The following is a 26,349-nucleotide window of genomic DNA, read 5'->3' on the forward strand; positions in this document are numbered from 1 at the left end:
ACGGCCTCCCGGATGTGCCGGGCGGGTGCGCGAGCTCGCCGCCCGCCGGAAGTCGAATGAGGCGCCGCGACCACCTCCGCGGTGCTTATAAACAGCCGATCCGCTCGGCGGGGGCTATTTTCGGCCACTTGGCTCGTGCGCACGGCCTCCCGGATGTGCCGGGCGGGTGCGCGAGCTCGCCGGCCGCTGGAAGTCGAATGAGGCGCCGCGACCACCTCCGCGGTGCTTATAAACAGCCGATCCGCTCGGCGGGGGCTATTTTCGGCCACTTGGCTCGTGCGCACGGCCTCCCGGATGTGCCGGGCGGGTGCGCGAGCTCGGCGGGTGCGCGAGCTCGCCGGCCGCTGGAAGTCGAATGAGGCGCCGCGACCACCTCCGCGGTGCTTATAAACAGCCGATCCGCTCGGCGGGGGCTATTTTCGGCCACTTGGCTCGTGCGCACGGCCTCCCGGATGTGCCGGGCGGGTGCGCGAGCTCGCCGCCCGCCGGAAGTCGAATGAGGCGCCGCGACCACCTCCGCGGTGCTTATAAACAGCCGATCCGCTCGGCGGGGGCTATTTTCGGCCACTTGGCTCGTGCGCACGGCCTCCCGGATGTGCCGGGCGGGTGCGCGAGCTCGCCGGCCGCTGGAAGTCGAATGAGGCGCCGCGACCACCTCCGCGGTGCTTATAAACAGCCGATCCGCTCGGCGGGGGCTATTTTCGGCCACTTGGCTCGTGCGCACGGCCTCCCGGATGTGCCGGGCGGGTGCGCGAGCTCGCCGGCCGCTTTAAGTCGAATGAGGCGCCGCGACCACCACCGCGGTGCTTATAAACAGCCGATCCGCTCGGCGGGGGCTATTTTCGGCCACTTGGCTCGTGCGCACGGCCTCCCGGATGTGCCGGGCGGGTGCGCGAGCTCGCCGGCCGCTGGAAGTCGAATGAGGCGCCGCGACCACCTCCGCGGTGCTTATAAACAGCCGATTCGCTCGGCGGGGGCTATTTTCGGCCACTTGGCTCGTGCGCACGGCCTCCCGGATGTGCCGGGCGGGTGCGCGATCTCGCCGGCCGCTGGAAGTCGAATGAGGCGCCGCGACCACCTCCGCGGTGCTTATAAACAGCCGATCCGCTCGGCGGGGGCTATTTTCGGCCACTTGGCTCGTGCGCACGGCCTCCCGGATGTGCCGGGCGGGTGCGCGAGCTCGCCGGCCGCTGGAAGTCGAATGAGGCGCCGCGACCACCTCCGCGGTGCTTATAAACTGCCGATCCGCTCGGCGGGGGCTATTTTCGGCCACTTGGCTCGTGCGCACGGCCTCCCGGATGTGCCGGGCGGGTGCGCGAGCTCGCCGGCCGCTTGAAGTTGAATGAGGCGCCGCGACCACCTCCGCGGTGCTTATAAACAGCCGATCCGCTCGGCGGGGGCTATTTTCGGCCACTTGGCTCGTGCGCACGGCCTCCCGGATGTGCCGGGCGGGTGCGCGAGCTCGCCGCCCGCCGGAAGTCGAATGAGGCGCCGCGACCACCTCCGCGGTGCTTATAAACTGCCGATCCGCTCGGCGGGGGCTATTTTCGGCCACTTGGCTCGTGCGCACGGCCTCCCGGATGTGCCGGGCGGGTGCGCGAGCTCGCCGGCCGCTTGAAGTCGAATGAGGCGCCGCGACCACCTCCGCGGTACTTATAAACAGCCGATCCGCTCGGCGGGGGCTATTTTCGGCCACTTGGCTCGTGCGCACGGCCTCCCGGATGTGCCGGGCGGGTGCGCGAGCTCGCCGCCCGCCGGAAGTCGAATGAGGCGCCGCGACCACCTCCGCGGTGCTTATAAACAGCCGATCCGCTCGGCGGGGGCTATTTTCGGCCACTTGGCTCGTGCGCACGGCCTCCCGGATGTGCCGGGCGGGTGCGCGAGCTCGCCGGCCGCTGGAAGTCGAATGAGGCGCCGCGACCACCTCCGCGGTGCTTATAAACAGCCGATCCGCTCGGCGGGGGCTATTTTCGGCCACTTGGCTCGTGCGCACGGCCTCCCGGATGTGCCGGGCGGGTGCGCGAGCTCGCCGGCGGCTGGAAGTCGAATGAGGCGCCGCGATCTCCTCCGCGGTGCTTATAAAGTGCCGATCCGCTCGGCTTGGAGCTATTTCCGGCCTCCCGTTGGTGCCGGGCGGCGTGCGCGAGCTCGCCGGCCGCGATCTCCTCCGCGGTGCTTATAAACAGCAGCATGCGCACGGCCTCCCAGAATTTGAACACATTTCGTCAATAAATTTCGCATATTGAATTTTGAAGTTTAATATAATGCAACAATTGAGCTCGACTTATACAAAGGATATATCATAAAATCGTAAATTTCCGTCGACTTTTAGGGGGTCGACTTATACACCGAGTCGACCTGTACACCGGCAAATACGGTAAATACGATTAAATAAAATGATACGACTGGCATAAAAACAAATATAAACCACATAAAAATAAAAGTCACCATTACGTTGAATTATTGGGAGCACCGAGCTTGTTTCTCAGAAACGAGCCGGTCCCATCCAGGCGTAATCGGAGACAATGAAACCCGAAGTGGTTAAGGTTTGTCTTTTAATGCAGGATGCTTGGTCTCCATGTGCCGAAGCAGTTTTGAAGGCTTCATTGGCTCGCTCGCTAGTTTCAGGGGCGATTGTGTCTATAAAATGCAAAATGTTGGGTCACCTCACGGCTTACGGCCATACTACCCTGAGAACGCCCGATCTCGTCCGATCTCGGAAGCTAAGCAGGGTCGGGCCTGGTTAGTACTTGGATGGGAGACCGCCTGGGAATACCAGGTGCTGTAAGCTTTTTCTTTTTCTTATGTGCACTTCAATCGTTTAAGAAGCTATTTTTTACAACACCCATCACGAATGGCATCCGGAGACAGCAAGCCTAATTTAAACTCCGACATTGAAACTATAACACGAGTTTGAAAGCTATATTATGTGGTGACATCCACAGCATTGTAGTTAAATTTTTTACCGCTAGAGAGCAGACTATGTACAGTGAGCATGGCTCCCTGTGAACTCAAAGCAGCAGGCTTGACTTGTAAAAGAACCCAACACAACACTTCCATGAAGTAATTGTACTAAGTTCATTTTGTTTTTCCTTATTTAATCACTTCACTGGTTTCTTTTATATCAAACAAATTGTTTTAGGTTATTCACCTGACATGTTGATCCATCAGCTGATAAAGACGCGTCACCATCACATCTGTGACACTCTGATGAAGGCGGAAGAAACCGCCGAAACATGTCAGGTGAATAACCTAAAACAATTTGTTTGATATAAAAGAAACCAGTGAAGTGACTTCCATGAAGTGTTTTTAAACTTTTCAAGGCATTTATTTTGATTCAGCAAAATGCAGGTCGCAACGGCAAATTCGTGCTACCGCATAAAAAGCTGTCAATAACTTTTCATGATAGCCATGTTTCCAGAAAACACCAAAAGCCTTGGAAGAAAGCCTGTTTCGGCCCTGGTTGTAAAAAAAACAAAAAAAAAAAACAAAAGGGAAGGGTGACCGTCCGGGAATACCAGGTGCTGAAAGCCTTTTTTTTTTTTTTTCCCACGTCAATTGTGAAAGGAAACTTTTACCACAGCCATCAAGTCCCGCCGCTGCTTGGCATGGTTTCAGGGGCGATTGTGTCTATAAAATGAAAAATTCTGAGCGGTCTCACGGCTTACGGCAATACTACCCTGAGAGCGCCCGCTCTCGTCCGATCTCGGAGGCTAAGCAGGGTCGGGCCTGGTTAGTACTTGGATGGGAGACCGCCTGGGAATACCAGTTACCGTAAGCTTTTTTTTTTTTTTTTTTTTTCTTATGTGCACTTCAATCGTTTAAGCCAAGAACTTTTTACAGCACCCATCACGAATGGCATTCGGAAACTGCAAGCCTAGTTTGAACTCCGACACTGAAACTACAACACGAGTTCAAAACCTCTATGTACAGTGAATAAAGAGCATGGCTCCCTGTGAACTCAAAGCAGCAGTCTTTACTTGTAAAAGAACCCAGCACAACACATTGCGCTTCCATGTAGTGTTTTTACCTTTTTCATGACATTTATTTTGATACAGCCAAATGCAGGTTTTGTGCACTTCACTTTTCCGTTGGGCATTCGCGTAGAACCCTATTCCAGTTACGGCCAGATTCTTTTAGACTAGTGGTTCCCAACCTTTCTTGCGCCACGGACCGGCTACGCGTCAGAAATATTTTTGCGGACCTGCCTTTATATATATAAATAAACAATAAATCAATATAAATAAATACTACATTTATAATAAGTATATATACCGTATTTGCCGGTGTATTGGTCGACCTTTTTCGATCCAAAATCGACCGAAAAAAATCGACCTCGACTTATACACCGAGTCATAAAATTTAACTTCGTATTCATCGCTTCAAATGTGATGGTAACCAAGGCCGTTTCTCATGCATCTCATTGTGCGTTGCACTTAGAAAATTTGAACCGGGCGGCGTGCGCGAGTGCGCGGCCCGCTGGAAGTCGAATGAGGCGCCGCGACCACCTCCGCGGTGCTTATAAACAGCCGATCCGCTCGGCGGGGGCTATTTTCGGCCACTTGGCTCGTGCGCACGGCCTCCCGGATGTGCCGGGCGGGTGCGCGAGCTCGCCGGCCGCTGGAAGTCGAATGAGGCGCCGCGACCACCTCCGCGGTGCTTATAAACAGCCGATCCGCTCGGCGGGGGCTATTTTCGGCCACTTGGCTCGTGCGCACGGCCTCCCGGATGTGCCGGGCGGGTGCGCGAGCTCGCCGCCCGCCGGAAGTCGAATGAGGCGCCGCGACCACCTCCGCGGTGCTTATAAACAGCCGATCCGCTCGGCGGGGGCTATTTTCGGCCACTTGGCTCGTGCGCACGGCCTCCCGGATGTGCCGGGCGGGTGCGCGAGCTCGCCGGCCGCTGGAAGTCGAATGAGGCGCCGCGACCACCTCCGCGGTGCTTATAAACAGCCGATCCGCTCGGCGGGGGCTATTTTCGGCCACTTGGCTCGTGCGCACGGCCTCCCGGATGTGCCGGGCGGGTGCGCGAGCTCGCCGGCCGCTGGAAGTCGAATGAGGCGCCGCGACCACCTCCGCGGTGCTTATAAACAGCCGATCCGCTCGGCGGGGGCTATTTTCGGCCACTTGGCTCGTGCGCACGGCCTCCCGGATGTGCCGGGCGGGTGCGCGAGCTCGCCGGCCGCTGGAAGTCCAATGAGGCGCCGCGACCACCTCCGCGGTGCTTATAAACAGCCGATCCGCTCGGCGGGGGCTATTTTCGGCCACTTGGCTCGTGCGCACGGCCTCCCGGATGTGCCGGGCGGGTGCGCGAGCTCGCCGGCCGCTGGAAGTCGAATGAGGCGCCGCGACCACCTCCGCGGTGCTTATAAACAGCCGATCCGCTCGGCGGGGGCTATTTTCGGCCACTTGGCTCGTGCGCACGGCCTCCCGGATGTGCCGGGCGGGTGCGCGAGCTCGGCGGGTGCGCGAGCTCGCCGGCCGCTGGAAGTCGAATGAGGCGCCGCGACCACCTCCGCGGTGCTTATAAACAGCCGATCCGCTCGGCGGGGGCTATTTTCGGCCACTTGGCTCGTGCGCACGGCCTCCCGGATGTGCCGGGCGGGTGCGCGAGCTCGCCGCCCGCCGGAAGTCGAATGAGGCGCCGCGACCACCTCCGCGGTGCTTATAAACAGCCGATCCGCTCGGCGGGGGCTATTTTCGGCCACTTGGCTCGTGCGCACGGCCTCCCGGATGTGCCGGGCGGGTGCGCGAGCTCGCCGGCCGCTGGAAGTCGAATGAGGCGCCGCGACCACCTCCGCGGTGCTTATAAACAGCCGATCCGCTCGGCGGGGGCTATTTTCGGCCACTTGGCTCGTGCGCACGGCCTCCCGGATGTGCCGGGCGGGTGCGCGAGCTCGCCGGCCGCTTTAAGTCGAATGAGGCGCCGCGACCACCACCGCGGTGCTTATAAACAGCCGATCCGCTCGGCGGGGGCTATTTTCGGCCACTTGGCTCGTGCGCACGGCCTCCCGGATGTGCCGGGCGGGTGCGCGAGCTCGCCGGCCGCTGGAAGTCGAATGAGGCGCCGCGACCACCTCCGCGGTGCTTATAAACAGCCGATTCGCTCGGCGGGGGCTATTTTCGGCCACTTGGCTCGTGCGCACGGCCTCCCGGATGTGCCGGGCGGGTGCGCGATCTCGCCGGCCGCTGGAAGTCGAATGAGGCGCCGCGACCACCTCCGCGGTGCTTATAAACAGCCGATCCGCTCGGCGGGGGCTATTTTCGGCCACTTGGCTCGTGCGCACGGCCTCCCGGATGTGCCGGGCGGGTGCGCGAGCTCGCCGGCCGCTGGAAGTCGAATGAGGCGCCGCGACCACCTCCGCGGTGCTTATAAACTGCCGATCCGCTCGGCGGGGGCTATTTTCGGCCACTTGGCTCGTGCGCACGGCCTCCCGGATGTGCCGGGCGGGTGCGCGAGCTCGCCGGCCGCTTGAAGTCGAATGAGGCGCCGCGACCACCTCCGCGGTGCTTATAAACAGCCGATCCGCTCGGCGGGGGCTATTTTCGGCCACTTGGCTCGTGCGCACGGCCTCCCGGATGTGCCGGGCGGGTGCGCGAGCTCGCCGCCCGCCGGAAGTCGAATGAGGCGCCGCGACCACCTCCGCGGTGCTTATAAACTGCCGATCCGCTCGGCGGGGGCTATTTTCGGCCACTTGGCTCGTGCGCACGGCCTCCCGGATGTGCCGGGCGGGTGCGCGAGCTCGCCGGCCGCTTGAAGTCGAATGAGGCGCCGCGACCACCTCCGCGGTGCTTATAAACAGCCGATCCGCTCGGCGGGGGCTATTTTCGGCCACTTGGCTCGTGCGCACGGCCTCCCGGATGTGCCGGGCGGGTGCGCGAGCTCGCCGCCCGCCGGAAGTCGAATGAGGCGCCGCGACCACCTCCGCGGTGCTTATAAACAGCCGATCCGCTCGGCGGGGGCTATTTTCGGCCACTTGGCTCGTGCGCACGGCCTCCCGGATGTGCCGGGCGGGTGCGCGAGCTCGCCGGCCGCTGGAAGTCGAATGAGGCGCCGCGACCACCTCCGCGGTGCTTATAAACAGCCGATCCGCTCGGCGGGGGCTATTTTCGGCCACTTGGCTCGTGCGCACGGCCTCCCGGATGTGCCGGGCGGGTGCGCGAGCTCGCCGGCGGCTGGAAGTCGAATGAGGCGCCGCGATCTCCTCCGCGGTGCTTATAAAGTGCCGATCCGCTCGGCTTGGAGCTATTTCCGGCCTCCCGTTGGTGCCGGGCGGCGTGCGCGAGCTCGCCGGCCGCGATCTCCTCCGCGGTGCTTATAAACAGCAGCATGCGCACGGCCTCCCAGAATTTGAACACATTTCGTCAATAAATTTCGCATATTGAATTTTGAAGTTTAATATAATGCAACAATTGAGCTCGACTTATACAAAGGATATATCATAAAATCGTAAATTTCCGTCGAATTTTAGGGGGTCGACTTATACACCGAGTCGACCTGTACACCGGCAAATACGGTAAATACGATTAAATAAAATGATACGACTGGCATAAAAACAAATATAAACCACATAAAAATAAAAGTCACCATTACGTTGAATTATTGGGAGCACCGAGCTTGTTTCTCAGAAACGAGCCGGTCCCATCCAGGCGTAATCGGAGACAATGAAACCCGAAGTGGTTAAGGTTTGTCTTTTAATGCAGGATGCTTGGTCTCCATGTGCCGAAGCAGTTTTGAAGGCTTCATTGGCTCGCTCGCTAGTTTCAGGGGCGATTGTGTCTATAAAATGCAAAATGTTGGGTCACCTCACGGCTTACGGCCATACTACCCTGAGAACGCCCGATCTCGTCCGATCTCGGAAGCTAAGCAGGGTCGGGCCTGGTTAGTACTTGGATGGGAGACCGCCTGGGAATACCAGGTGCTGTAAGCTTTTTCTTTTTCTTATGTGCACTTCAATCGTTTAAGAAGCTATTTTTTACAACACCCATCACGAATGGCATCCGGAGACAGCAAGCCTAATTTAAACTCCGACATTGAAACTATAACACGAGTTTGAAAGCTATATTATGTGGTGACATCCACAGCATTGTAGTTAAATTTTTTACCGCTAGAGAGCAGACTATGTACAGTGAGCATGGCTCCCTGTGAACTCAAAGCAGCAGGCTTGACTTGTAAAAGAACCCAACACAACACTTCCATGAAGTAATTGTACTAAGTTCATTTTGTTTTTCCTTATTTAATCACTTCACTGGTTTCTTTTATATCAAACAAATTGTTTTAGGTTATTCACCTGACATGTTGATCCATCAGCTGATAAAGACGCGTCACCATCACATCTGTGACACTCTGATGAAGGCGGAAGAAACCGCCGAAACATGTCAGGTGAATAACCTAAAACAATTTGTTTGATATAAAAGAAACCAGTGAAGTGACTTCCATGAAGTGTTTTTAAACTTTTCAAGGCATTTATTTTGATTCAGCAAAATGCAGGTCGCAACGGCAAATTCGTGCTACCGCATAAAAAGCTGTCAATAACTTTTCATGATAGCCATGTTTCCAGAAAACACCAAAAGCCTTGGAAGAAAGCCTGTTTCGGCCCTGGTTGTAAAAAAAACAAAAAAAAAAAACAAAAGGGAAGGGTGACCGTCCGGGAATACCAGGTGCTGAAAGCCTTTTTTTTTTTTTTTCCCACGTCAATTGTGAAAGGAAACTTTTACCACAGCCATCAAGTCCCGCCGCTGCTTGGCATGGTTTCAGGGGCGATTGTGTCTATAAAATGAAAAATTCTGAGCGGTCTCACGGCTTACGGCAATACTACCCTGAGAGCGCCCGCTCTCGTCCGATCTCGGAGGCTAAGCAGGGTCGGGCCTGGTTAGTACTTGGATGGGAGACCGCCTGGGAATACCAGTTACCGTAAGCTTTTTTTTTTTTTTTTTTTTTCTTATGTGCACTTCAATCGTTTAAGCCAAGAACTTTTTACAGCACCCATCACGAATGGCATTCGGAAACTGCAAGCCTAGTTTGAACTCCGACACTGAAACTACAACACGAGTTCAAAACCTCTATGTACAGTGAATAAAGAGCATGGCTCCCTGTGAACTCAAAGCAGCAGTCTTTACTTGTAAAAGAACCCAGCACAACACATTGCGCTTCCATGTAGTGTTTTTACCTTTTTCATGACATTTATTTTGATACAGCCAAATGCAGGTTTTGTGCACTTCACTTTTCCGTTGGGCATTCGCGTAGAACCCTATTCCAGTTACGGCCAGATTCTTTTAGACTAGTGGTTCCCAACCTTTCTTGCGCCACGGACCGGCTACGCGTCAGAAATATTTTTGCGGACCTGCCTTTATATATATAAATAAACAATAAATCAATATAAATAAATACTACATTTATAATAAGTATATATACCGTATTTGCCGGTGTATTGGTCGACCTTTTTCGATCCAAAATCGACCGAAAAAAATCGACCTCGACTTATACACCGAGTCATAAAATTTAACTTCGTATTCATCGCTTCAAATGTGATGGTAACCAAGGCCGTTTCTCATGCATCTCATTGTGCGTTGCACTTAGAAAATTTGAACCGGGCGGCGTGCGCGAGTGCGCGGCCCGCTGGAAGTCGAATGAGGCGCCGCGACCACCTCCGCGGTGCTTATAAACAGCCGATCCGCTCGGCGGGGGCTATTTTCGGCCACTTGGCTCGTGCGCACGGCCTCCCGGATGTGCCGGGCGGGTGCGCGAGCTCGCCGGCCGCTGGAAGTCGAATGAGGCGCCGCGACCACCTCCGCGGTGCTTATAAACAGCCGATCCGCTCGGCGGGGGCTATTTTCGGCCACTTGGCTCGTGCGCACGGCCTCCCGGATGTGCCGGGCGGGTGCGCGAGCTCGCCGCCCGCCGGAAGTCGAATGAGGCGCCGCGACCACCTCCGCGGTGCTTATAAACAGCCGATCCGCTCGGCGGGGGCTATTTTCGGCCACTTGGCTCGTGCGCACGGCCTCCCGGATGTGCCGGGCGGGTGCGCGAGCTCGCCGGCCGCTGGAAGTCGAATGAGGCGCCGCGACCACCTCCGCGGTGCTTATAAACAGCCGATCCGCTCGGCGGGGGCTATTTTCGGCCACTTGGCTCGTGCGCACGGCCTCCCGGATGTGCCGGGCGGGTGCGCGAGCTCGCCGGCCGCTGGAAGTCGAATGAGGCGCCGCGACCACCTCCGCGGTGCTTATAAACAGCCGATCCGCTCGGCGGGGGCTATTTTCGGCCACTTGGCTCGTGCGCACGGCCTCCCGGATGTGCCGGGCGGGTGCGCGAGCTCGCCGGCCGCTGGAAGTCCAATGAGGCGCCGCGACCACCTCCGCGGTGCTTATAAACAGCCGATCCGCTCGGCGGGGGCTATTTTCGGCCACTTGGCTCGTGCGCACGGCCTCCCGGATGTGCCGGGCGGGTGCGCGAGCTCGCCGGCCGCTGGAAGTCGAATGAGGCGCCGCGACCACCTCCGCGGTGCTTATAAACAGCCGATCCGCTCGGCGGGGGCTATTTTCGGCCACTTGGCTCGTGCGCACGGCCTCCCGGATGTGCCGGGCGGGTGCGCGAGCTCGCCGGCCGCTGGAAGTCGAATGAGGCGCCGCGACCACCTCCGCGGTGCTTATAAACAGCCGATCCGCTCGGCGGGGGCTATTTTCGGCCACTTGGCTCGTGCGCACGGCCTCCCGGATGTGCCGGGCGGGTGCGCGAGCTCGCCGGCCGCTGGAAGTCGAATGAGGCGCCGCGACCACCTCCGCGGTGCTTATAAACAGCCGATCCGCTCGGCGGGGGCTATTTTCGGCCACTTGGCTCGTGCGCACGGCCTCCCGGATGTGCCGGGCGGGTGCGCGAGCTCGCTGGCCGCTGGAAGTCGAATGAGGCGCCGCGACCACCTCCGCGGTGCTTATAAACAGCCGATCCGCTCGGCGGGGGCTATTTTCGGCCACTTGGCTCGTGCGCACGGCCTCCCGGATGTGCCGGGCGGGTGCGCGAGCTCGCCGGCCGCTGGAAGTCGAATGAGGCGCCGCGACCACCTCCGCGGTGCTTATAAACAGCCGATCCGCTCGGCGGGGGCTATTTTCGGCCACTTGGCTCGTGCGCACGGCCTCCCGGATGTGCCGGGCGGGTGCGCGAGCTCGCCGGCCGCTGGAAGTCGAATGAGGCGCCGCGACCACCTCCGCGGTGCTTATAAACAGCCGATCCGCTCGGCGGGGGCTATTTTCGGCCACTTGGCTCGTGCGCACGGCCTCCCGGATGTGCCGGGCGGGTGCGCGAGCTCGCCGGCCGCTGGAAGTCGAATGAGGCGCCGCGACCACCTCCGCGGTGCTTACAAACAGCCGATCCGCTCGGCGGGGGCTATTTTCGTCCACTTGGCTCGTGCGCACGGCCTCCCGGATGTGCCGGGCGGGTGCGCGAGCTCGCCGGCCGCTGGAAGTCGAATGAGGCGCCGCGACCACCTCCGCGGTGCTTATAAACTGCCGATCCACTCGGCGGGGGCTATTTTCGGCCACTTGGCTCGTGCGCACGGCCTCCCGGATGTGCCGGGCGGGTGCGCGAGGTCGCCGGCCGCTTGAAGTCGAATGAGGCGCCGCGACCACCTCCGCGGTGCTTATAAACAGCCGATCCGCTCGGCGGGGGCTATTTTCGGCCACTTGGCTCGTGCGCACGGCCTCCCGGATGTGCCGGGCGGGTGCGCGAGCTCGCCGCCCGCCGGAAGTCGAATGAGGCGCCGCGACCACCTCTGCGGTGCTTATAAACAGCCGATCCGCTCGGCGGGGGCTATTTTCGGCCACTTGGCTCGTGCGCACGGCCTCCCGGATGTGCCGGGCGGGTGCACGAGCTCGCCGGCCGCTGGAAGTCGAATGAGGCGCCGCGACCACCTCCGCGGTGCTTATAAACAGCCGATCCGCTCGGCGGGGGCTATTTTCGGCCACTTGGCTCGTGCGCACGGCCTCCCGGATGTGCCGGGCGGGTGCGCGAGCTCGCCGGCCGCTGGAAGTCGAATGAGGCGCCGCGACCACCTCCGCGGTGCTTATAAACAGCCGATCCGCTCGGCGGGGGCTATTTTCGGCCACTTGGCTCGTGCGCACGGCCTCCCGGATGTGCCGGGCGGGTGCGCGAGCTCGCCGGCCGCTGGAAGTCGAATGAGGCGCCGCGACCACCTCCGCGGTGCTTATAAACAGCCGATCCGCTCGGCGGGGGCTATTTTCGGCCACTTGGCTCGTGCGCACGGCCTCCCGGATGTGCCGGGCGGGTGCGCAGGCTCGCCGGCCGCTGGAAGTCGAATGAGGCGCCGCGACCACCTCCGCGGTGCTTATAAACAGCCGATCCGCTCAGCGGGGGCTATTTTCGGCCACTTGGCTCGTGCGCACGGCCTCCCGGATGTGCCGGGCGGGTGCGCGAGCTCGCCGGCCGCTGGAAGTCGAATGAGGCGCCGCGACCACCTCCGCGGTGCTTATAAACAGCCGATCCGCTCGGCGGGGGCTATTTTCGGCCACTTGGCTCGTGCGCACGGCCTCCCGGATGTGCCGGGCGGGTGCGCGAGCTCGCCGGCCGCTGGAAGTCGAATGAGGCGCCGCGACCACCTCCGCGGTGCTTATAAACAGCCGATCCGCTCGGCGGGGGCTATTTTCGGCCACTTGGCTCGTGCGCACAGCCTCCCGGATGTGCCGGGCGGGTGCGCGAGCTCGCCGGCCGCTGGAAGTCGAATGAGGCGCCGCGACCACCTCCGCGGTGCTTATAAACAGCCGATCCGCTCGGCGGGGGCTATTTTCGGCCACTTGGCTCGTGCGCACGGCCTCCCGGATGTGCCGGGCGGGTGCGCGAGCTCGCCGGCCGCTGGAAGTCGAATGAGGCGCCGCGACCACCTCCGCGGTGCTTATAAACAGCCGATCCGCTCGGCGGGGGCTATTCTCGGCCACTTGGCTCGTGCGCACGGCCTCCCGGATGTGCCGGGCGGGTGCGCGAGCTCGCCGGCCGCTGGAAGTCGAATGAGGCGCCGCGACCACCTCCGCGGTGCTTATAAACAGCCGATCCGCTCGGCGGGGGCTATTTTCGGCCACTTGGCTCGTGCGCACGGCCTCCCGGATGTGCCGGGCGGGTGCGCGAGCTCGCCGGCCGCTGGAAGTCGAATGAGGCGCCGCGACCACCTCCGCGGTGCTTATAAACAGCCGATCCGCTCGGCGGGGGCTATTTTCGGCCACTTGGCTCGTGCGCACGGCCTCCCGGATGTGCCGGGCGGGTGCGCAGGCTCGCCGGCCGCTGGAAGTCGAATGAGGCGCCGCGACCACCTCCGCGGTGCTTATAAACAGCCGATCCGCTCGGCGGGGGCTATTTTCGGCCACTTGGCTCGTGCGCACGGCCTCCCGGATGTGCCGGGCGGGTGCGCGAGCTCGCCGGCCGCTGGAAGTCGAATGAGGCGCCGCGACCACCTCCGCGGTGCTTATAAACAGCCGATCCGCTCGGCGGGGGCTATTTTCGGCCACTTGGCTCGTGCGCACGGCCTCCCGGATGTGCCGGGCGGGTGCGCGAGCTCGCCGGCCGCTGGAAGTCGAATGAGGCGCCGCGACCACCTCCGCGGTGCTTATAAACAGCCGATCCGCTCGGCGGGGGCTATTTTCGGCCACTTGGCTCGTGCGCACAGCCTCCCGGATGTGCCGGGCGGGTGCGCGAGCTCGCCGGCCGCTGGAAGTCGAATGAGGCGCCGCGACCACCTCCGCGGTGCTTATAAACAGCCGATCCGCTCGGCGGGGGCTATTTTCGGCCACTTGGCTCGTGCGCACGGCCTCCCGGATGTGCCGGGCGGGTGCGCGAGCTCGCCGGCCGCTGGAAGTCGAATGAGGCGCCGCGACCACCTCCGCGGTGCTTATAAACAGCCGATCCGCTCGGCGGGGGCTATTCTCGGCCACTTGGCTCGTGCGCACGGCCTCCCGGATGTGCCGGGCGGGTGCGCGAGCTCGCCGGCCGCTGGAAGTCGAATGAGGCGCCGCGACCACCTCCGCGGTGCTTATAAACAGCCGATCCGCTCGGCGGGGGCTATTTTCGGCCACTTGGCTCGTGCGCACGGCCTCCCGGATGTGCCGGGCGGGTGCGCGAGCTCGCCGGCCGCTGGAAGTCGAATGAGGCGCCGCGACCACCTCCGCGGTGCTTTTAAACAGCCGATCCGCTCGGCGGGGGCTATTTTCGGCCACTTGGCTCGTGCGCACGGCCTCCCGGATGTGCCGGGCGGGTGCGCGAGCTCGCCGGCCGCTGGAAGTCGAATGAGGCGCCGCGACCACCTCCGCGGTGCTTATAAACAGCCGATCCGCTCGGCGGGGGCTATTTTCGGCCACTTGGCTCGTGCGCACGGCCTCCCGGATGTGCCGGGCGGGTGCGCGAGCTCGCCGGCCGCTGGAAGTCGAATGAGGCGCCGCGACCACCTCCGCGGTGCTTATAAACAGCCGATCCGCTCGGCGGGGGCTATTTTCGGCCACTTGGCTCGTGCGCACGGCCTCCCGGATGTGCCGGGCGGGTGCGCGAGCTCGCTGGCCGCTGGAAGTCGAATGAGGCGCCGCGACCACCTCCGCGGTGCTTATAAACAGCCGATCCGCTCGGCGGGGGCTATTTTCGGCCACTTGGCTCGTGCGCACGGCCTCCCGGATGTGCCGGGCGGGTGCGCGAGCTCGCCGGCCGCTGGAAGTCGAATGAGGCGCCGCGACCACCTCCGCGGTGCTTATAAACAGCCGATCCGCTCGGCGGGGGCTATTTTCGGCCACTTGGCTCGTGCGCACGGCCTCCCGGATGTGCCGGGCGGGTGCGCGAGCTCGCCGGCCGCTGGAAGTCGAATGAGGCGCCGCGACCACCTCCGCGGACTTATAAACAGCCGATCCGCTCGGCGGGGGCTATTTTCGGCCACTTGGCTCGTGCGCACGGCCTCCCGGATGTGCCGGGCGGGTGCGCGAGCTCGCCGGCCGCTGGAAGTCGAATGAGGCGCCGCGACCACCTCCGCGGTGCTTACAAACAGCCGATCCGCTCGGCGGGGGCTATTTTCGGCCACTTGGCTCGTGCGCACGGCCTCCCGGATGTGCCGGGCGGGTGCGCGAGCTCGCCGGCCGCTGGAAGTCGAATGAGGCGCCGCGACCACCTCCGCGGTGCTTATAAACAGCCGATCCGCTCGGCGGGGGCTATTTTCGGCCACTTGGCTCGTGCGCACGGCCTCCCGGATGTGCCGGGCGGGTGCGCGAGCTCGCCGGCCGCTGGAAGTCGAATGAGGCGCCGCGACCACCTCCGCGGTGCTTACAAACAGCCGATCCGCTCGGCGGGGGCTATTTTCGTCCACTTGGCTCGTGCGCACGGCCTCCCGGATGTGCCGGGCGGGTGCGCGAGCTCGCCGGCCGCTGGAAGTCGAATGAGGCGCCGCGACCACCTCCGCGGTGCTTATAAACAGCCGATCCGCTCGGCGGGGGCTATTTTCGGCCACTTGGCTCGTGCGCACGGCCTCCCGGATGTGCCGGGCGGGTGCGCGAGCTCGCCGGCCGCTGGAAGTCGAATGAGGCGCCGCGGCCACCTCCGCGGTGCTTATAAACAGCCGATCCGCTCGGCGGGGGCTATTTTCGGCCACTTGGCTCGTGCGCACGGCCTCCCGGATGTGCCGGGCGGGTGCGCGGGCTCGCCGGCCGCTGGAAGTCGAATGAGGCGCCGCGACCACCTCCGCGGTGCTTATAAACAGCCGATCCGCTCGGCGGGGGCTATTTTCGGCCACTTGGCTCGTGCGCACGGCCTCCCGGATGTGCCGGGCGGGTGCGCGAGCTCGCCGGCCGCTGGAAGTCGAATGAGGCGCCGCGACCACCTCCGCGGTGCTTATAAACAGCCGATCCGCTCGGCGGGGGCTATTTTCGGCCACTTGGCTCGTGCGCACGGCCTCCCGGATGTGCCGGGCGGGTGCGCGATCTCGCCGGCCGCTGGAAGTCGAATGAGGCGCCGCGACCACCTCCGCGGTGCTTATAAACAGCCGATCCGCTCGGCGGGGGCTATTTTCGGCCACTTGGCTCGTGCGCACGGCCTCCCGGATGTGCCGGGCGGGTTCGCGAGCTCGCCGGCCGCTGGAAGTCGAATGAGGCGCCGCGACCACCTCCGCGGTGCTTATAAACTGCCGATCCACTCGGCGGGGGCTATTTTCGGCCACTTGGCTCGTGCGCACGGCCTCCCGGATGTGCCGGGCGGGTGCGCGAGCTCGCCGGCCGCTTGAAGTCGAATGAGGCGCCGCGACCACCTCCGCGGTGCTTATAAACAGCCGATCCGCTCGGCGGGGGCTATTTTCGGCCACTTGGCTCGTGCGCACGGCCTCCCGGATGTGCCGGGCGGGTGCGCGAGCTCGCCGCCCGCCGGAAGTCGAATGAGGCGCCGCGACCACCTCTGCGGTGCTTATAAACAGCCGATCCGCTCGGCGGGGGCTATTTTCGGCCACTTGGCTCGTGCGCACGGCCTCCCGGATGTGCCGGGCGGGTGCACGAGCTCGCCGGCCGCTGGAAGTCGAATGAGGCGCCGCGACCACCTCCGCGGTGCTTATAAACAGCCGATCCGCTCGGCGGGGGCTATTTTCGGCCACTTGGCTCGTGCGCACGGCCTCCCGGATGTGCCGGGCGGGTGCGCGAGCTCGCCGCCCGCCGGAAGTCGAATGAGGCGCCGCGACCACCTCTGCGGTGCTTATAAACAGCCGATCCGCTCGGCGGGGGCTATTTTCGGCCACTTGGCTCGTGCGCACGGCCTCCCGGATGTGCCGGGCGGGTGCACGAGCTCGCCGGCCGCTGGAAGTCGAATGAGGCGTCGCGACCACCTCCGCGGTGCTTATAAACAGCCGATCCGCTCGGCGGGGGCTATTTTCGGCCACTTGGCCCGTGCGCACGGCCTCCCGGATGTGCCGGGCGGGTGCGCGAGCTCGCCGGCCGCTGGAAGTCGAATGAGGCGCCGCGACCACCTCCGCGGTGCTTATAAACAGCCGATCCGCTCGGCGGGGGCTATTTTCGGCCACTTGGCTCGTGCGCACGGCCTCCCGGATGTGCCGGGCGGGTGCGCGAGCTCGCCGGCCGCTGGAAGTCGAATGAGGCGCCGCGACCACCTCCGCGGTGCTTATAAACAGCCGATCCGCTCGGCGGGGGCTATTTTCGGCCACTTGGCTCGTGCGCACGGCCTCCCGGATGTGCCGGGCGGGTGCGCAGGCTCGCCGGCCGCTGGAAGTCGAATGAGGCGCCGCGACCACCTCCGCGGTGCTTATAAACAGCCGATCCGCTCGGCGGGGGCTATTTTCGGCCACTTGGCTCGTGCGCACGGCCTCCCGGATGTGCCGGGCGGGTGCGCGAGCTCGCCGGCCGCTGGAAGTCGAATGAGGCGCCGCGACCACCTCCGCGGTGCTTATAAACAGCCGATCCGCTCGGCGGGGGCTATTTTCGGCCACTTGGCTCGTGCGCACGGCCTCCCGGATGTGCCGGGCGGGTGCGCGAGCTCGCCGGCCGCTGGAAGTCGAATGAGGCGCCGCGACCACCTCCGCGGTGCTTATAAACAGCCGATCCGCTCGGCGGGGGCTATTTTCGGCCACTTGGCTCGTGCGCACAGCCTCCCGGATGTGCCGGGCGGGTGCGCGAGCTCGCCGGCCGCTGGAAGTCGAATGAGGCGCCGCGACCACCTCCGCGGTGCTTATAAACAGCCGATCCGCTCGGCGGGGGCTATTTTCGGCCACTTGGCTCGTGCGCACGGCCTCCCGGATGTGCCGGGCGGGTGCGCGAGCTCGCCGGCCGCTGGAAGTCGAATGAGGCGCCGCGACCACCTCCGCGGTGCTTATAAACAGCCGATCCGCTCGGCGGGGGCTATTTTCGGCCACTTGGCTCGTGCGCACGGCCTCCCGGATGTGCCGGGCGGGTGCGCGAGCTCGCCGGCCGCTGGAAGTCGAATGAGGCGCCGCGACCACCTCCGCGGTGCTTATAAACAGCCGATCCGCTCGGCGGGGGCTATTTTCGGCCACTTGGCTCGTGCGCACGGCCTCCCGGATGTGCCGGGCGGGTGCGCGAGCTCGCCGGCCGCTGGAAGTCGAATGAGGCGCCGCGACCACCTCCGCGGTGCTTATAAACAGCCGATCCGCTCGGCGGGGGCTATTTTCGGCCACTTGGCTCGTGCGCACGGCCTCCCGGATGTGCCGGGCGGGTGCGCGAGCTCGCTGGCCGCTGGAAGTCGAATGAGGCGCCGCGACCACCTCCGCGGTGCTTATAAACAGCCGATCCGCTCGGCGGGGGCTATTTTCGGCCACTTGGCTCGTGCGCACGGCCTCCCGGATGTGCCGGGCGGGTGCGCGAGCTCGCCGGCCGCTGGAAGTCGAATGAGGCGCCGCGACCACCTCCGCGGTGCTTATAAACAGCCGATCCGCTCGGCGGGGGCTATTTTCGGCCACTTGGCTCGTGCGCACGGCCTCCCGGATGTGCCGGGCGGGTGCGCGAGCTCGCCGGCCGCTGGAAGTCGAATGAGGCGCCGCGACCACCTCCGCGGTGCTTATAAACAGCCGATCCGCTCGGCGGGGGCTATTTTCGGCCACTTGGCTCGTGCGCACGGCCTCCCGGATGTGCCGGGCGGGTGCGCGAGCTCGCCGGCCGCTGGAAGTCGAATGAGGCGCCGCGACCACCTCCGCGGTGCTTACAAACAGCCGATCCGCTCGGCGGGGGCTATTTTCGTCCACTTGGCTCGTGCGCACGGCCTCCCGGATGTGCCGGGCGGGTGCGCGAGCTCGCCGGCCGCTGGAAGTCGAATGAGGCGCCGCGACCACCTCCGCGGTGCTTATAAACAGCCGATCCGCTCGGCGGGGGCTATTTTCGGCCACTTGGCTCGTGCGCACGGCCTCCCGGATGTGCCGGGCGGGTGCGCGAGCTCGCCGGCCGCTGGAAGTCGAATGAGGCGCCGCGGCCACCTCCGCGGTGCTTATAAACAGCCGATCCGCTCGGCGGGGGCTATTTTCGGCCACTTGGCTCGTGCGCACGGCCTCCCGGATGTGCCGGGCGGGTGCGCGGGCTCGCCGGCCGCTGGAAGTCGAATGAGGCGCCGCGACCACCTCCGCGGTGCTTATAAACAGCCGATCCGCTCGGCGGGGGCTATTTTCGGCCACTTGGCTCGTGCGCACGGCCTCCCGGATGTGCCGGGCGGGTGCGCGAGCTCGCCGGCCGCTGGAAGTCGAATGAGGCGCCGCGACCACCTCCGCGGTGCTTATAAACAGCCGATCCGCTCGGCGGGGGCTATTTTCGGCCACTTGGCTCGTGCGCACGGCCTCCCGGATGTGCCGGGCGGGTGCGCGATCTCGCCGGCCGCTGGAAGTCGAATGAGGCGCCGCGACCACCTCCGCGGTGCTTATAAACAGCCGATCCGCTCGGCGGGGGCTATTTTCGGCCACTTGGCTCGTGCGCACGGCCTCCCGGATGTGCCGGGCGGGTGCGCGAGCTCGCCGGCCGCTGGAAGTCGAATGAGGCGCCGCGACCACCTCCGCGGTGCTTATAAACTGCCGATCCACTCGGCGGGGGCTATTTTCGGCCACTTGGCTCGTGCGCACGGCCTCCCGGATGTGCCGGGCGGGTGCGCGAGCTCGCCGGCCGCTTGAAGTCGAATGAGGCGCCGCGACCACCTCCGCGGTGCTTATAAACAGCCGATCCGCTCGGCGGGGGCTATTTTCGGCCACTTGGCTCGTGCGCACGGCCTCCCGGATGTGCCGGGCGGGTGCGCGAGCTCGCCGGCGGCTGGAAGTCCAATGAGGCGCCGCGATCTCCTCCGCGGTGCTTATAAAGTGCCGATCCGCTCGGCTTGGAGCTATTTCCGGCCTCCCGTTGGTGCCGGGCGGCGTGCGCGAGCTCGCCGGCCGCGATCTCCTCCGCGGTGCTTATAAACAGCAGCATGCGCACGGCCTCCCAGAATTTGAACACATTTCGTCAATAAATTTCGCATATTGAATTTTGAAGTTTAATATAATGCAACAATTGAGCTCGACTTATACAAAGGATATATCATAAAATCGTAAATTTCCGTCGAATTTTAGGGGGTCGACTTATACACCGAGTCGACCTGTACACCGGCAAATACGGTAAATACGATTAAATAAAATGATACGACTGGCATAAAAACAAATATAAACCACATAAAAATAAAAGTCACCATTACGTTGAGTTATTGGGAGCACCGAGCTTGTTTCTCAGAAACGAGCCGGTCCCATCCAGGCGTAATCGGAGACAATGAAACCCGAAGTGGTTAAGGTTTGTTTTTTAATGCAGGATGCTTGGTCTCCATGTGCCGAAGCAGTTTTGAAGGCTTCATTGGCTCGCTCGCTAGTTTCAGGGGCGATTGTGTCTATAAAATGCAAAATGTTGGGTCACCGCACGGCTTACGGCCATACTACCCTGAGAACGCCCGATCTCGTCCGATCTCGGAAGCTAAGCAGGGTCGGGCCTGGTTAGTACTTGGATGGGAGACCGCCTGGGAATATCAGGTGCTGTAAGCTTTTTCTTTTTCTTATGTGCACTTCAATCGTTTAAGAAGCTATTTTTTACAACACCCATCACGAATGGCATCCGGAAACAGCAAGCCTAATTTAAACTCCGACATTGAAACTATAACACGAGTTTGAAAGCTATATTATGTGGTGACATCCACAGCATTGTAGTTAAATTTTTTACCGCTAGAGAGCAGACTATGTACAGTGAGCATGGCTCCCTGTGAACTCAAAGCAGCAGGCTTGACTTGTAAAAGAACCCAACACAACACTTCCATGAAGTAATTGTACTAAGTTCATTTTGTTTTTCCTTATTTAATCACTTCACTGGTTTCTTTTATATCAAACAAATTGTTTTAGGTTATTCACCTGACATGTTGATCCATCAGCTGATAAAGACGCGTCACCATCACATCTGTGACACTCTGATGAAGGCGGAAGAAACCGCCGAAACATGTCAGGTGAATAACCTAAAACAATTTGTTTGATATAAAAGAAACCAGTGAAGTGACTTCCATGAAGTGTTTTTAAACTTTTCAAGGCATTTATTTTGATTCAGCAAAATGCAGGTCGCAACGGCAAATTCGTGCTACCGCATAAAAAGCTGTCAATAACTTTTCATGATAGCCATGTTTCCAGAAAACACCAAAAGCCTTGGAAGAAAGCCTGTTTCGGCCCTGGTTGTAAAAAAAACAAAAAAAAAAAAACAAAAGGGAAGGGTGACCGTCCGGGAATACCAGGTGCTGAAAGCCTTTTTTTTTTTTTTTTCCCACGTCAATTGTGAAAGGAAACTTTTACCACAGCCATCAAGTCCCGCCGCTGCTTGGCATGGTTTCAGGGGCGATTGTGTCTATAAAATGAAAAATTCTGAGCGGTCTCACGGCTTACGGCAATACTACCCTGAGAGCGCCCGCTCTCGTCCGATCTCGGAGGCTAAGCAGGGTCGGGCCTGGTTAGTACTTGGATGGGAGACCGCCTGGGAATACCAGTTACCGTAAGCTTTTTTTTTTTTTTTTTTTTTTTCTTATGTGCACTTCAATCGTTTAAGCCAAGAACTTTTTACAGCACCCATCACGAATGGCATTCGGAAACTGCAAGCCTAGTTTGAAGTCCGACACTGAAACTACAACACGAGTTTAAAACCTACATTGTGTGGCGACAGCCATAGCATTGCAGTTCACGTTTTTACCGCTAGAGGACAGACTATGTACAGTGAATAAAGAGCATGGCTCCCTGTGAACTCAAAGCAGCAGTCTTTACTTGTAAAAGCACAACACATTGCGCTTCCATGTAGTGTTTTTACCTTTTTCATGACATTTATTTTGATACAGCCAAATGCAGGTTTTGTGCACTTCACTTTTCCGTTGGGCATTCGCGTAGAACCCTATTCCAGTTACGGCCAGATTCTTTTAGACTAGTGGTCCCCAAACTTTCTTGCGCCACGGACCGGCTACGCGTCAGAAATATTTTTGCGGACCTGCCTTTATATATATAAATAAACAATAAATCTATATAAATAAATACTACATTTATAATAAATATATATAAATAGGATTAAATAAAATGATACGACTGGCATAAAAACAAATATAAACCACATAAAAATAAAAGTCACCATTACGTTGAATTATTGGGAGCACCGAGCTTGTTTCTCAGAAACGAGCCGGTCCCATCCAGGCGTAATCGGAGACAATGAAACCCGAAGTGGTTAAGGTTTGTCTTTTAATGCAGGATGCTTGGTCTCCATGTGCCGAAGCAGTTTTGAAGGCTTCATTGGCTTGCTCGCTAGTTTCAGGGGCGATTGTGTCTATAAAATGCAAAATGTTGGGTCACCTCACGGCTTACGGCCATACTACCCTGAGAACGCCTGATCTCGTCTTATCTCGGAAGCTAAGCAGGGTCGGGCCTGGTTAGTACTTGGATGGGAGACTGCCTGGGAATACCAGGTGCTGTAAGCTTTTTCTTTTTCTTATGTGCACTTCAAGCTCTTTTTTTTTTTTTTTTTTTTCTTATGTGCACTTCAATCGTTTAAGCCAAGACCTTTTTACAACACCCATCACGAATGGCATTCGGAAACTGCAAGCCTAGTTTGAACTCCGACACTGAAACTACAACACGAGTTCAAAACCTCTATGTACAGTGAATAAAGAGCATGGCTCCCTGTGAACTCAAAGCAGCAGTCTTTACTTGTAAAAGAACCCAGCACAACACATTGCGCTTCCATGTAGTGTTTTTACCTTTTTCATGACATTTATTTTGATACAGCCAAATGCAGGTTTTGTGCACTTCACTTTTCCGTTGGGCATTCGCGTAGAACCCTATTCCAGTTACGGCCAGATTCTTTTAGACTAGTGGTCCCCAACCTTTCTTGCGCCACGGACCGGCTACGCGTCAGAAATATTTTTGCGGACCTGCCTTTATATATATAAATAAACAATAAATCAATATAAATAAATACTACATTTATAATAAGTATATATACCGTATTTGCCGGTGTATTGGTCGACCTTTTTCGATCCAAAATCGACCGAAAAAAATCGACCTCGACTTATACACCGAGTCATAAAATTTAACTTCGTATTCATCGCTTCAAATGTGATGGTAACCAAGGCCGTTTCTCATGCATCTCATTGTGCGTTGCACTTAGAAAATTTGAACCGGGCGGCGTGCGCGAGTGCGCGGCCCGCTGGAAGTCGAATGAGGCGCCGCGACCACCTCCGCGGTGCTTATAAACAGCCGATCCGCTCGGCGGGGGCTATTTTCGGCCACTTGGCTCGTGCGCACGGCCTCCCGGATGTGCCGGGCGGGTGCGCGAGCTCGCCGGCCGCTGGAAGTCGAATGAGGCGCCGCGACCACCTCCGCGGTGCTTATAAACAGCCGATCCGCTCGGCGGGGGCTATTTTCGGCCACTTGGCTCGTGCGCACGGCCTCCCGGATGTGCCGGGCGGGTGCGCGAGCTCGCCGGCCGCTGGAAGTCGAATGAGGCGCCGCGACCACCTCCGCGGTGCTTATAAACAGCCGATCCGCTCGGCGGGGGCTATTTTCGGCCACTTGGCTCGTGCGCACGGCCTCCCGGATGTGCCGGGCGGGTGCGCGAGCTCGCCGGCCGCTGGAAGTCGAATGAGGCGCCGCGACCACCTCCGCGGTGCTTATAAACAGCCGATCCGCTCGGCGGGGGCTATTTTCGGCCACTTGGCTCGTGCGCACAGCCTCCCGGATGTGCCGGGCGGGTGCGCGAGCTCGCCGGCCGCTGGAAGTCGAATGAGGCGCCGCGACCACCTCCGCGGTGCTTATAAACAGCCGATCCGCTCGGCGGGGGCTATTTTCGGCCACTTGGCTCGTGCGCACAGCCTCCCGGATGTGCCGGGCGGGTGCGCGAGCTCGCCGGCCGCTGGAAGTCGAATGAGGCGCCGCGACCACCTCCGCGGTGCTTATAAACAGCCGATCCGCTCGGCGGGGGCTATTTTCGGCCACTTGGCTCGTGCGCACGGCCTCCCGGATGTGCCGGGCGGGTGCGCGAGCTCGCCGGCCGCTGGAAGTCGAATGAGGCGCCGCGACCACCTCCGCGGTGCTTATAAACAGCCGATCCGCTCGGCGGGGGCTATTCTCGGCCACTTGGCTCGTGCGCACGGCCTCCCGGATGTGCCGGGCGGGTGCGCGAGCTCGCCGGCCGCTGGAAGTCGAATGAGGCGCCGCGACCACCTCCGCGGTGCTTATAAACAGCCGATCCGCTCGGCGGGGGCTATTTTCGGCCACTTGGCTCGTGCGCACGGCCTCCCGGATGTGCCGGGCGGGTGCGCGAGCTCGCCGGCCGCTGGAAGTCGAATGAGGCGCCGCGACCACCTCCGCGGTGCTTATAAACAGCCGATCCGCTCGGCGGGGGCTATTTTCGGCCACTTGGCTCGTGCGCACGGCCTCCCGGATGTGCCGGGCGGGTGCGCGAGCTCGCCGGCCGTTGGAAGTCGAATGAGGCGCCGCGACCACCTCCGCGGTGCTTATAAACAGCCGATCCGCTCGGCGGGGGCTATTTTCGGCCACTTGGCTCGTGCGCACGGCCTCCCGGATGTGCCGGGCGGGTGCGCGAGCTCGCCGGCCGCTGGAAGTCGAATGAGGCGCCGCGACCACCTCCGCGGTGCTTATAAACAGCCGATCCGCTCGGCGGGGGCTATTTTCGGCCACTTGGCTCGTGCGCACGGCCTCCCGGATGTGCCGGGCGGGTGCGCGGGCTCGCCGGCCGCTGGAAGTCGAATGAGGCGCCGCGACCACCTCCGCGGTGCTTATAAACAGCCGATCCGCTCGGCGGGGGCTATTTTCGGCCACTTGGCTCGTGCGCACGGCCTCCCGGATGTGCCGGGCGGGTGCGCGAGCTCGCCGGCCGCTGGAAGTCGAATGAGGCGCCGCGACCACCTCCGCGGTGCTTATAAACAGCCGATCCGCTCGGCGGGGGCTATTTTCGGCCACTTGGCTCGTGCGCACGGCCTCCCGGATGTGCCGGGCGGGTGCGCGATCTCGCCGGCCGCTGGAAGTCGAATGAGGCGCCGCGACCACCTCCGCGGTGCTTATAAACAGCCGATCCGCTCGGCGGGGGCTATTTTCGGCCACTTGGCTCGTGCGCACGGCCTCCCGGATGTGCCGGGCGGGTGCGCGAGCTCGCCGGCCGCTGGAAGTCGAATGAGGCGCCGCGACCACCTCCGCGGTGCTTATAAACTGCCGATCCACTCGGCGGGGGCTATTTTCGGCCACTTGGCTCGTGCGCACGGCCTCCCGGATGTGCCGGGCGGGTGCGCGAGCTCGCCGGCCGCTTGAAGTCGAATGAGGCGCCGCGACCACCTCCGCGGTGCTTATAAACAGCCGATCCGCTCGGCGGGGGCTATTTTCGGCCACTTGGCTCGTGCGCACGGCCTCCCGGATGTGCCGGGCGGGTGCGCGAGCTCGCCGCCCGCCGGAAGTCGAATGAGGCGCCGCGACCACCTCTGCGGTGCTTATAAACAGCCGATCCGCTCGGCGGGGGCTATTTTCGGCCACTTGGCTCGTGCGCACGGCCTCCCGGATGTGCCGGGCGGGTGCACGAGCTCGCCGGCCGCTGGAAGTCGAATGAGGCGCCGCGACCACCTCCGCGGTGCTTATAAACAGCCGATCCGCTCGGCGGGGGCTATTTTCGGCCACTTGGCTCGTGCGCACGGCCTCCCGGATGTGCCGGGCGGGTGCGCGAGCTCGCCGGCCGCTGGAAGTCGAATGAGGCGCCGCGACCACCTCCGCGGTGCTTATAAACAGCCGATCCGCTCGGCGGGGGCTATTTTCGGCCACTTGGCTCGTGCGCACGGCCTCCCGGATGTGCCGGGCGGGTGCGCGAGCTCGCCGGCCGCTGGAAGTCGAATGAGGCGCCGCGACCACCTCCGCGGTGCTTATAAACAGCCGATCCGCTCGGCGGGGGCTATTTTCGGCCACTTGGCTCGTGCGCACGGCCTCCCGGATGTGCCGGGCGGGTGCGCAGGCTCGCCGGCCGCTGGAAGTCGAATGAGGCGCCGCGACCACCTCCGCGGTGCTTATAAACAGCCGATCCGCTCGGCGGGGGCTATTTTCGGCCACTTGGCTCGTGCGCACGGCCTCCCGGATGTGCCGGGCGGGTGCGCGAGCTCGCCGGCCGCTGGAAGTCGAATGAGGCGCCGCGACCACCTCCGCGGTGCTTATAAACAGCCGATCCGCTCGGCGGGGGCTATTTTCGGCCACTTGGCTCGTGCGCACGGCCTCCCGGATGTGCCGGGCGGGTGCGCGAGCTCGCCGGCCGCTGGAAGTCGAATGAGGCGCCGCGACCACCTCCGCGGTGCTTATAA

General features: G+C 61.6%; 4 non-coding genes and 3 pseudogenes across 4 annotated transcripts; all 7 read left to right on the plus strand.

Annotated features, from left to right (window-relative positions):
• The first annotated feature begins 2,672 nt into the window (after positions 1-2,672).
• On the plus strand, positions 2,673-2,791 carry LOC125982785 (5S ribosomal RNA). The gene has a single exon (XR_007486482.1). It is a non-coding gene; the product is annotated as a 5S ribosomal RNA (ribosomal RNA).
• An 871-nt stretch (positions 2,792-3,662) lies between these two features.
• LOC125982800 (5S ribosomal RNA) lies at positions 3,663-3,781 on the plus strand (annotated as a pseudogene).
• A 4,030-nt stretch (positions 3,782-7,811) lies between these two features.
• Positions 7,812-7,930, plus strand: LOC125982864 (5S ribosomal RNA). Its single transcript, XR_007486519.1, has one exon. It is a non-coding gene; the product is annotated as a 5S ribosomal RNA (ribosomal RNA).
• An 871-nt stretch (positions 7,931-8,801) lies between these two features.
• Positions 8,802-8,920, plus strand: LOC125982801 (5S ribosomal RNA; annotated as a pseudogene).
• An 11,485-nt stretch (positions 8,921-20,405) lies between these two features.
• LOC125982867 (5S ribosomal RNA) lies at positions 20,406-20,524 on the plus strand. The gene has a single exon (XR_007486521.1). It is a non-coding gene; the product is annotated as a 5S ribosomal RNA (ribosomal RNA).
• Positions 20,525-21,397: 873 nt separating this feature from the next.
• Positions 21,398-21,516, plus strand: LOC125982802 (5S ribosomal RNA; annotated as a pseudogene).
• Positions 21,517-22,354: 838 nt separating this feature from the next.
• On the plus strand, positions 22,355-22,473 carry LOC125982898 (5S ribosomal RNA). Its single transcript, XR_007486550.1, has one exon. It is a non-coding gene; the product is annotated as a 5S ribosomal RNA (ribosomal RNA).
• Positions 22,474-26,349: the final 3,876 nt, after the last annotated feature.

The sequence above is a fragment of the Syngnathus scovelli genome, chromosome 15 (assembly GCF_024217435.2).
Source record: "Syngnathus scovelli strain Florida chromosome 15, RoL_Ssco_1.2, whole genome shotgun sequence".
NCBI classification, from domain to species: domain Eukaryota; kingdom Metazoa; phylum Chordata; class Actinopteri; order Syngnathiformes; family Syngnathidae; genus Syngnathus; species Syngnathus scovelli.